General features: G+C 40.2%; 1 protein-coding gene, 1 long non-coding RNA gene, 1 other non-coding gene and 1 pseudogene across 5 annotated transcripts in view; 2 read left to right on the top strand and 2 right to left on the bottom strand.

Annotated features, from left to right (window-relative positions):
• The first annotated feature begins 435 nt into the window (after positions 1 to 435).
• LOC132351710 (large ribosomal subunit protein uL15-like) lies at positions 436 to 777 on the top strand (annotated as a pseudogene).
• A 1,379-nt stretch (positions 778 to 2,156) lies between these two features.
• Positions 2,157 to 5,345, bottom strand: LOC132351596 (uncharacterized). 3 transcript variants are annotated; one of them, XR_009498406.1, is made up of 5 exons: positions 4,957 to 5,345; positions 4,379 to 4,645; positions 2,773 to 2,867; positions 2,465 to 2,533; positions 2,157 to 2,288 (listed from the first exon to the last, which is right to left on the bottom strand). It is a non-coding gene; the product is annotated as an uncharacterized LOC132351596 (long non-coding RNA). The 3 variants fall into 3 exon arrangements; XR_009498407.1 differs by having other exon boundaries at positions 4,379 to 4,602; XR_009498408.1 differs by lacking the exon at positions 4,957 to 5,345 and adding an exon at positions 4,889 to 4,906.
• LOC132352160 (small nucleolar RNA SNORD87) lies at positions 2,604 to 2,686 on the bottom strand. Its single transcript, XR_009498623.1, has one exon. It is a non-coding gene; the product is annotated as a small nucleolar RNA SNORD87 (small nucleolar RNA).
• Positions 5,346 to 5,451: 106 nt separating the features above from the next.
• CSPP1 (centrosome and spindle pole associated protein 1) overlaps positions 5,452 to 10,953 on the top strand; it is a 225,941-nt gene continuing 220,439 nt past the window's right edge. Inside the window, exon 1 of the mRNA XM_059901811.1 lies at positions 5,452 to 5,532. The gene's annotated coding sequence lies outside the window, so the exon portion shown is untranslated. The remainder of the gene's footprint in view (positions 5,533 to 10,953) is intronic.

Genomic DNA, 10,953 nt, shown 5'->3' with positions numbered 1-10,953 from the left:
AGGTACTTCATGGAGTTTAACCGTGAAGGCAGACAGCTCTCTCACTCTCTAGAGGACTTTAACAAGTCATTTATTACTTTATTTCCTAGCCGTTCATTCAACAGTATTTACTGAATATCCACTAGTGCCAGAGACTATACAGTGTTGTTTTCAGAAGGCAAACCTAGTCTAAAAAAAATTCATGTATTACAAATTAAAGACCTTATTTTGTGGCTTCTTATATACTACATTTCAGTTTTTTGTTCTCTATGGGATGAAATCAAAACATGTTTTATAAAACTAGGATCCATAAAATGGCCCCCATTTTACACTTGTGAAGTGTTCAGATTCTGTTGATGAAATGAAAGGACTAGTATCAAACACTGGGGGGAAAATGGTTTTCAAATGTTAGGCAAACACCGTAAGCACCCGGGAGGCCGCAGTAATGCTGGTGGCATGCATCACCACAGGTTCAATTTCGACAAATATCCCAGGATACTTTGGAAAAGTTGGTATGAGGCATTACCACTTAAAGAAGAACCAGAGCTTCTGCCTAACTGTCAACCTTGATAAATTGTGGACCTTGGTCAGTAAGCAGACACGGGTAAATGCTGCCCAGAACAAGACTGGAGCTGTTCCGATCATTGATGTGGTGCCATCAGTTTCTACAAAGTTCTGGGGAAGGGAAAGCTCCCGAAGCAGCCTGTCATCGTGAAGGCCAAATTCTTCAGCAGAAGGGCTGAGGAGAAGATTAAGGGTGTCGGTGGGGCTTGTGTCCTGGTAGCTTGAAGCCACATGGTGGGAGATTCATTAAATAACAAGTGCTTTTCAAAAAAAAACGTTGCCTCTGATGGGAAGTGATGAGATATTGCTGTACAATTTATACTGTTTGACTTACCATATTGAAATTATAACCTTGATAAAAGCAAGGAATTTATGTACTGTGGGACTTAACAGGGGAAAAGCAAGATTTAGCTAAATTTAAATCTTCACCTGGGTAGGATTTCAGTTGTTTTTGAATTCTTGTAAATTTGCATGCCCTGGACAGATTGGACTGTCCAGTCGCTATTTGCCTTAATCTAGAATATTATTACTAATACTAGGAATAGGACAAATCCTAATTTGTCCTAAATTAATTCCCAAATCCTTTTTACTTCACAAATGTAAAAGCAAACCAAGAATAAAATTAAAATTAAAAAATCTGTAGGTCATAGGTGAAACCTTTACTTATAATGGGTAATTTAAGGAGTTGAGAAAATTTCAACTAGTTAACCCTTGAACACAGCTTTGAACTGCATGGGTCCACATAAAGGGTGGATTTTCTTTTTTTCAATAAATACATACTACACTATACAATCTGCAGCTGACTGAATCAGAGGATGTGGAACCTTGGATACAATGGGTGCACTATAAAGCTATACTTGGATTTTTGACTTTGAGGAGGGTTGGCGCCCCTAAGGGGCAAGGGTCAACTATGCTTGTTTTTCAGGAACAGCAGGTTCTGAAGGGGAGGCTCTCAGTTATTTAGTACGCGGTGATTAGCACCTCTCCAGAAACCCCATAAGGCCAGAAAGGGTATGAGAACTGGATGTACTAAAAAGTCTCCTCAGCTGCCCACCACCTGACACTTCAAAGAGAATCACTATCCACAGAGGAGCTAGTTATTGACAAGAATATACTATCCCTAAAGTATGTTAAAAACAAGTCTGACTACTAACTATGAAAATGAAGCTGTTTAGGGGCTTCTCTGGTGGCGCAGTGGTTAAGAATCCGCCTGCCAATGCAGGGGACACGGGTTTGAGCCCTGGTCCGGGAAGATCCCACATGCCACGGAGCAACTAAGCCTGTGCGTCGCAACTACTGAGCCTGCACTCTAGAGCCTGCGCTCTAGAGCCCGCGAGCCACAACTACTGAGCCCACGCTCCGCAACAAGAGAAGCCACCACAACGAGAAGGCCGCACACGGCAACAAAGAGTAGACCCTGCTCGCCGCTACAAGAGAAAGCCCACACACAGCAACAAAGACCCAATGCAGCCAAAAATAAATAAATAAATAAATTTGTAAAATAAAATAAACTTATAAAAAAATCTAAAAAAAAAGAAAATGAAGCTGTTTAAAGACCTGATATATTTTAAAGAAAACAGACTTTATTGCCCAGCAATTAAAATCATTTGAACTTATATTTTTCTACATAATTTATTGTGAGATGATCAATGTTAAATAAAATACTAATTTTCGTCATTTGCTTTAATTCATGTCTTCTTGACCAATTCTTCATTTTCCCTTCCAAAATGTTGTATGCCACACCTCTGGAAAAAAATCAGAAACCAACAGTGAAAATCAATCCATAATCAAAACTCGAAGAAAATCAAAACCTGACACACAAAGGCACCTTTAACAGGAAATGGCCTCAGCCCTTTAGAATTTATCAGGTACTTTCAAATTATCTCTAGATGTGGTTGCTTGACAAATCTTAATTACTTACTTGAGGCAATGAAGAATTTTTAAACACCACTGCTAAGGACTTGAACATTCATCTGCAGGTACTTATATGCTGAAAAGAACATTTCACCCATTTTAATAAAAAACTGCATTATATTTGAGTAATTCACATAATATATATTATTGGCATCTCAGTCTTAAATTATTTCTTCAAAGATACCCTCAGCTGGGTAAACGGCAAAAAGTAAGTCATCATTGTGCCAGTTATTAAACATTTTTGGTACTGCGCTTCAGGAACAATACCACAAACACATAAAAAAGCACACAATTTAACATTATAACTTTTGGTACCTTGTTACGTGCACAGCCATCCTCTATGACAAGTTTTTGGGAAACATTTATCACAACGACCTTCATTCATCTTCAACTCATAGGCTCTGTTGTACCTAGAAATTAAACATATTTCATTGTGAATTCTCATTTGTACTTGTATCTGTTTTTCTGCCATCTTATATGTAGTATGGTCCAGTAGGATTTTTTTTTCCCATTCTTATCAGGAGCCATTAAAAAAAAAACAAAAAACACCTGCAATCTTCCTGACTCCCAATCAAATTTATAATAAAAACTACTAACATTAAGACTATATAGTGGAGTCATTTTCTGTCTGTTGTTTAACACATCTCTGAAGGAACAAAAGAACGTGCTTGCTGCTTAATTATACTTATTTTTGGTAGTCAAACTGATAAGCCCCCAATTTTAAATATCGATAATGACTTGAGGATGTGTTAGTCCTTTTGAGTGGTTAGGCCCTAATAATTCCATAAATGATCTTTCCAAGCTGGAAATGGATTCATTAGCATGGGCAAAAATGATGGATATATTTATGATGTTCTTTTACTGTGGCAGTACAGATTTTAAGACATGATGGTCCTAATGAGTACCCAGCCATTGCTTTTCTGCCTCAGAGCTTGACAAGAATGAGATGAGCCAGGTTAAAGGTTAGATATATAAAAACAAGTGTGCAGACCTCTAAGAGCATTATTATGGCAGATCTAATATAGTTTCAGAGCAGAGATACATTATGTTGACATCATTACTGGACACAGTCCTGTAGAATTAAGTCCCAAGTTGCCTGAAAGCATATTTATGTACTGTAAAGGGCATGGCCAGGGCCACAGATCATGTCCTACAGAACCCCAGGAGGATAAATCATTGAACTGGACAGCTGTTGGAAATGATTTATGAAGACATATCAAATGTTGAGCCTTGCAAGACAATTTATCATTTTCAAGTCTTGAAATGCTGAGATATTTCACATAATATTAGGAACACATACTATTGGTTACGAATAATTCCAACTTGTAAAACTTCAGTTTAATATATGATTCATGGCACTTCTGACAACTATTGATACATGCAAGTCCTATTTGTTTAAGGCCTAAAACAAAGAATGTTTAGGGATATGTATGTATAATAAAACTGCTATCCACCCTACTCCCCTCAAAAAACCGAGTCTGGGCACAAAATCCCAGATGATGGGCACCTCAGGGTGGAAGGCATGGGATAGGAAGGAAGGAAGGAAGGAATGGGATAGGGAAGCAAACAGATGTTATGGTATTGATAATATCCCAGTTCTTAAATGGATCAGTGGGCTCTTGTGTATTTATTATGCTTAAGAACTTACATACATTATCAAAACTTTACTCAAACATTTATTTTGTAAAATTTTTAAAAATACCAACACTTAGCAATGAAAATAGTATTCAAGCCACTCAGGCCTCAAAAACGATGACTGTAATACCAAATACAAACTACTACCAGCCATCACATTTGCCTTGTTGACAGTTAACCGTTGGATTGATTTAGATGAAACAACTTGTATTTCAAATTGGGGGGAGGAAAACAAACAAACAAACGCATGACGATACCAAGTCCCATGGACAAGGTTCATTTATACCTTTGCTTTTGAAGAGGCAAAAGTTCTTCCAGTCTCCCAGTTCTTGACCGGTTTCTTCTGTATTGTATCCAGAAATCTCTGTGACCCGAAGCATCTAAGGGTATAGCCGGCATTTACAGCCTAAGGGCCTCCTATACTGTACGGATTCTTCTCCAACTTCAATGCCACGTCTCCAGAGCATATTTACAAAGGAAGATCCGGGAACAAATGCCGACAATGCTCCACTGCGTCGAGACCAAAACTCATTGTTAGTAGGTAAACTGTGCTCTGTTAACAAATTTAGAAACCAATCACAAAGTCAGGTAGGTCAAGGTTGTCTTGAGACCTAAGGTCCCTTCCCCCACTACAGAACGTTTCCTTAGTAAGGATAAATGAGCGCCCATTTAAGGGACCCTGAAACCATCTAGGCCGCACACAAAGCTTTACTGGGGATATAAAAGGGCTTCGGCCAAGACACCCACCGCGCCTTCCAGCCGCCTCAGAACCGAGTGAATCGCAGAAGGCCCTTACTTAGTTTGAGCTGAGAACAGTCGAAATCGGCGCTTACTAAGGAGAAGGGTCAGCTCCGACATACTCACAAAATGCGACTGAGCAGACGGCGCGGAGGAAAGCTCGAGGCTGCGTCAATTGGGGAGGGGGAGAGGAAGGGGGGCCTCCTGACATGACCTTGAGGCTGAGGCCGCGCCGACCGCTCCGCTGTGCCCGGCAGTGGACGGACGGCATCGGGATGGAGGCCCCGGGCTCGAGACCCACAGAGCGGAGAGGCCCGAGGCGGACCCATGCGCTCTGGCTCGGAGCCAGGTTCCCGGCAGAAAAAAAAGAAGAGGATCTAACACCGCAGGGATTCTCCCCCACCCTCTCAAAGAGCCCGGCGACAGGCCCGTAGGCGCTGCCGCCCCGCCCGCAAGGCCGACGGTGCCCGAAGCGCCTTCCTTCTCCGGCGGCGCGGCAGAAAAGAAAGCACCGCGGCCGGGAGGGGCGCTTGGGCCCTCCAGCCCTGGCCCCGCCCCTTCCGGCCCTGGCCCCGCCCCTACAGCCGGCGCACTCCGGCAGCGCCGCAAGTTTACATGGCCGGCAGAGGATGCGCTTTGGGAATTTCCACAGAGGTTTTCGAGGCTCCTGAGGACCTCGCTGTGAGCTCTCCCCTTGAGTATGTAAGTGATTAGTCTACCAGTTTGTAATGGATCCAAGCAAGCAGAAAATGCTCTAAAAAGAAAGGGTCTCCCATTCCTAGTTATATTTGCTTGGTCTTCTACCCTCGGGTAGTTCAGTACTTTAAAAAGTGGTGGTATTGGACACCCCAATTTAGAGTAAGGGCATCTGGAATCGACCCCTTAACACACACAGAAGAACTATTTACTAGAAAAAAAAGGAGCTGTTACATTTCCTCTATATTAGTAGCTATTGTTACTAATTTGATTGATAATAATAGTAGAGCGTTAAGAAAAAGCATTCATAAAGCAATCACTTGCCTTGTTTTTATGAACATGTTATAATTTGCTGTAGATTTTCGTGCTTTGTGTTTTATTACGCTTGTGTCTCGCAATCGCTGTATCTTGAGTTCTGGTTGCATAGCATTAGGCTTAGTGCTAGAGGAGACAGGCTGATGATCTTGTTTCCAGAAAGAATACATATGAAAGCATATAATTAAGCAGTTGAATCCGTAAAAGACACATCATCCGTCCTGTGAAAACTGGAAGTTGATGACATATTTTAAGTCATTTAAAAATCAAAATGGAGTAACTATGGTTCCAGGCATTCAAAATTGAGCTGGGTGGACAGTGTTGGGTGTGGTTTCAGACATGTTCCTGCATCACTGAGAACTTCGATTTTCTGCACTGTGTCAAACTCAGGACACCACCAGATGTTTTCAAAACAGTATGTGCTAGCAGCTGCTAGCTGCAACTTTGTAGTCTCAAAGGTTACCCGCTACCTATGGCAGCTATGTAATCATTTCAACGCCCAAACAATCCATGTTTAGCAAGCACCCTTACTTCTTGCCAGCTCCAATCCTAATTCTTGACAAACCATTTATGTAATCTTATGGTTTTCTGCCTTTACGAGCTTCCGCCACTTTGTAGTGTGGCAGAACACAGTTCAAGTGCTCCCTGGGGCTGTATCCCCGGGGCTGCAGTCCTAATAAACCCCAAATAAACGCCTCTTTATTTCATCCAGGTCTCTGTTCTTGGAATTCTTGGTTAACAAAATCCAAGAAATTGATACAAAATCCAGGGCAGAATATATTTGCCTCAAAGAAACATGGTGTGAAAATCTAAACCTAGCAAAACAAATTGTGATTATACTCACTTTATGTGATAGACTGGGACCTGGGACCCTTTAACCCAGTGCTTGCACCTGAAAGAAACTATGAGGGACTAAAAATAACTGCATACATGTGCAGTTGGGGCAATTATGAGTAATAAGATACAAATTGGCCACAAACCAACTGCCACTTCTGAGGTGCTGGGAGCAAAAATCATGATCCCTGCACAGGGCACCACCAAGGGGGGTGGGCAGACCACCTAAGCCACGCCTCCTGACCAACCCACAGACCCTCCCCGCTTGTTATCGCGTTTAAGCTCCCAAGCAGCTCCTCTCTGGGAGCGAGCAAGGGCACCTGTACTTCTTTCGCTCCCTTGTGCTGTAGCACAAGCCCCAGTGAAGCCTTGCCTGAAATTCTCATCTGGACCCTTATCAATATCTATTGATTAAAGAGTCCAAGAGCCCGGGTTGGTAACATTTATATAAAGTTTTTGTTGAATGCTTTACAGGGGCTTAAAATTCTTTGTTTGAAAAAGACCGCCAATATCATTAGCACTGAACTTTCCTCTGAACCCCTTCGTGGGGCTGGAGTGTGACATAGTGTGCAGGGCCTATTTGTGAAGCATATGATGGGTCATGGTGTAAGTTTTAGCCTTAAAAAATTATTAAAAGCACATGATTAGAGTTTTCATTTTAGAAAAATAATTATGAAAGTTTAGAAAGAAAGAACATATGTGATTAGGTGATCAAGTTGTGAGTGAACCAGACCTCAAAGAAAAGCAGATGGGCCTTACCATCATGCCAGCCAAGCAGGACATGGCCAATGTTTACTTAGTACACAAGGGATGGAGTGAAGGTAGGATGTCATATCCAAGAAGGCCAAGAGTAGGGGGGAAAAAATTCTTTGGGGCCCCAAGGAGGCACTGTATTTTCTGTTAAGTGGTGGCTTAGGCCTCAGCCGGCCATCACAGACTCCTGGACGGATATTACTTCCACCACCTAATTTTCACCGTGGGCAGCCACCTTCACCAGGCCTTTGCTGGGTGGGCAGGTGTGGGAGCCACTATTACTGATTTGTCAATAATTTCTTGGAAATGACACAAAAGCACAGGCCACAAAAGAAAAAAATAAATTGGACTTCACCAAGATTAAAAATTTTTGTGTATCAAAAGACGCTATCAAGAGATTGTCAAAGACAATCCACAGAATGGAAAAAAATATTTGCAAAGCATATATCTGATAAGGAATTAATATCCGGAATATATGAAGAACTCCTACAACTCAACAGCACCAACAAATTTAACCCAGTTCAAAAATGGACAAAGGACATGAATAGACATTTCTCCAAAGAAGATATGCAAATGGCCAATAAGCACATGAAACGGATGCGCCATGTAACTAACCATTAAGAAAATGTAAATCAAAACTAATCTCAAAAAGTGAGATACCACTTCACACCCATTAGGATGACTATTATTTGAAAAACAATAGCAAGATAACAAGTGTTAACGAGGATGTGGAGAAATTGGAACCCATGCACCATTGCTGGTGAGAATGTAAAGTGGTGCAGCCACTGTGGAAAACTTCAGGGTATAGACCTAAAAAATTGAAAGCAGAGACTCAAATACTTGTGCAACAGTGTTCATAGCAGCATTATTCACAATTGCCGAAAGGTAGAAACAACCCAAATGCCATCAATGGACGAATGGATAAACAAAATATGGTACATACATATAATGGAGTATTATTCAGCCTTAAAAAGGAAGGAAACTCTGATATATGCTATAAGATGGATGAATCTTGAAGACATTATGCTAAGTGAAATAAGCCAGACAAAAAAAGACAAATATTGTATGGTTACACTTATATGAGGTACTTAGAATAAGCAAATTCAAAGAGATTGAAAGTGAAACAGGAGTTACCAGAGGCTGGGGTGAAGAGTGGATGGGGAGTTGCTGTTTAATGGGTACAGAATTTCTGTTTGGAATGATGAAAAAGTTCTGGAAATGGATAGTGCTGATGGTTTGTGACTGAATTGTGAGTATACTTAATGCCACTGTATTGTACACTTAAAAATTGTTAAAATGATAAATTTATGTTATGTATACTTTACCACAATAAAATTAAATACAAAATATTTTAAAAAGAGAAAAAAGATCCACGCCTTTCACATGGCTTACCACATCTCTTGCTTTCCCTCTCTTGCTACACACCAGTCACCTTGGCCTACGCTTAGTTTTTGGAACATGCCAAACAATTTTCACATCTCAAGGCCTTTGCTCCTGCCTAGAATTCTCTTGTCCCAGTTTTCTGAGTGACTAATATTTTCTTTGATCTCAGCTTCTATGTCAGCTTCTCAGTGAGACCACACTTGCCCCACCTATCTAAAGTGGGTCTACTATAAAACATCCCCCTTTTTGTTTCCTTCATAATCTGTAATTATACTCTAAAAAAAAACATATACTTTTGCTGCCCTCACTGGAATATACATTCTGTGAGAGGGAAGACCTTATCTGTTTTGCTTACCTTTTTATTCCTAGTACCTAATACTTAATAAATATCCCTTGAATGCATAAATAAATGAGTATGTGCTGATTTGGAAATTTTTTTCAAGGTATATTAAATTTTAAAAGCTAGATGCAGGAGGTATTTAGTAAAATCCCATTTTTGGTTAAATAAAAAGAACATGCATTTATATGACTATACATAAAATATTTTTGAGAGGTAACAGAAGAAACTTTACAGTGCATGCCTCTAGGGAGTGAAACTTGGGGCTTGTGGGGAAAGTGATATTTTAATTTTTTATTGTATACCATTCTCTACTGTTTGGATTTTTACTATGTGTATGCAATTTTATAATTAAATTAAATCAAGTTGAAAAATTATTAAAGTAGTACATTTTCTTCTCTGACTTCAAAAATATACCATTTCTAAGATTTGCCCCTTCAGCCATCATTCCCTGACTGGCATCATAACAAGTGTTTGGTATTCTCCAGCAAGGAGCACATCCTTGGGGGTTGCTGGTCTCCAAGTTGCTGAAGTGAGTTAACGCTGCCAGTTGCAAATACAACTAAAACCACTTCAAGGGCAAAGTGTCATGGTTTAAATATGATATAGTGATTTATCAAAAGTAACTTTTTTTTTTTGGCCACGCCATGCAGCATGCAGGATCTTAGTTCCCTGACCAGGGATTGAACCCGTGCCCCCTGCAGTGGAAGCGCGGAATCTTAACCACTGGACTGCCAGGGACGTCCCTATCAAAAGTAACTTTTAGAAAAATAGCTATTTTTTGATAGTATAACTTGGATTATCTTAGAAAGTTTACATCTCGTAGAGAGACATATGTGTGGATTCAGGGCATATAGGATATTATTTCCTTACAAGCTGTCAGAATCTATAGTCTGCACTTACACATGTAAATCTCATTAGTAAATTAATACATTTGGCCTTCAGTCTTTTTCATATTAGTGAATGACTTGGAGAACCTCCTGGTTCCCCTAGATGTTTGCAGCAAAAAATGAGGTTGGAACTGGAAGGAAGTTGGCTATAATAACCATATGCTTGTGCTTTCCCTTGCTCAATGGTAAGCATGTCAAAATAGAGTTAAGCAAGAGAAATGTAAATGACCCTAGTCATAAATGCATGACTTTCATATATATGATCCTTTTACCTCAGGCAAGATTATTTTTAAACATAATATTGACATTAAGATAATCACAGCATTTATACCTCTCGTCAAGGTTAAAGTTCTAAATCTGTGAAAAATACATTAAGTTGTCAGAATATAGGGCACTGATCTGAATGAAAGTTGATTCTTAAACACTTGAAGTACATGAACTTTACCGAGATAATTTCGGTGCAAATTACCTAAATTACTTACGATTTCTGCCCGGATCTAAAATAATGAGTGGCTTTAATTGTCAATGTGAGACTCTAGGGTTTTCCTTTTCTGTTTAAAAATTTAACTTTTATGTTACAAGTAAGCCTTGCAAACAACTACTTAAATCCTATGACAAATTCTGAATGTAATGGAATGTTATTAAAATTATTCAAGCTGACCAAAGGGACCTGAGGGGAAGTCTGCTAGGGAACTTCAGGGAGTTTTCTTCTTTGATGAAAAGGCACCTGTGGGAAGAAACAGCTCTTCTTCCCCTAGATATGATCGTCATCGATCAACGGTGAAAGAATTCCTGGCATCGCTGCAGCCCTCTTGTTAAATGAGGGGAGCTTCTGTAGATGGCAAAGTGGGAAGGGAAGGAACCAAGCAACTTAAAGACATCGAATAGTCACCAAGTTAAGCAGCCAGGGAGCCA

This window comes from Balaenoptera ricei, chromosome 17 (genome assembly GCF_028023285.1).
Source record: "Balaenoptera ricei isolate mBalRic1 chromosome 17, mBalRic1.hap2, whole genome shotgun sequence".
Lineage (NCBI taxonomy): Eukaryota > Metazoa > Chordata > Mammalia > Artiodactyla > Balaenopteridae > Balaenoptera > Balaenoptera ricei.
This window is presented reverse-complemented; position numbering and strand designations above follow the sequence as displayed.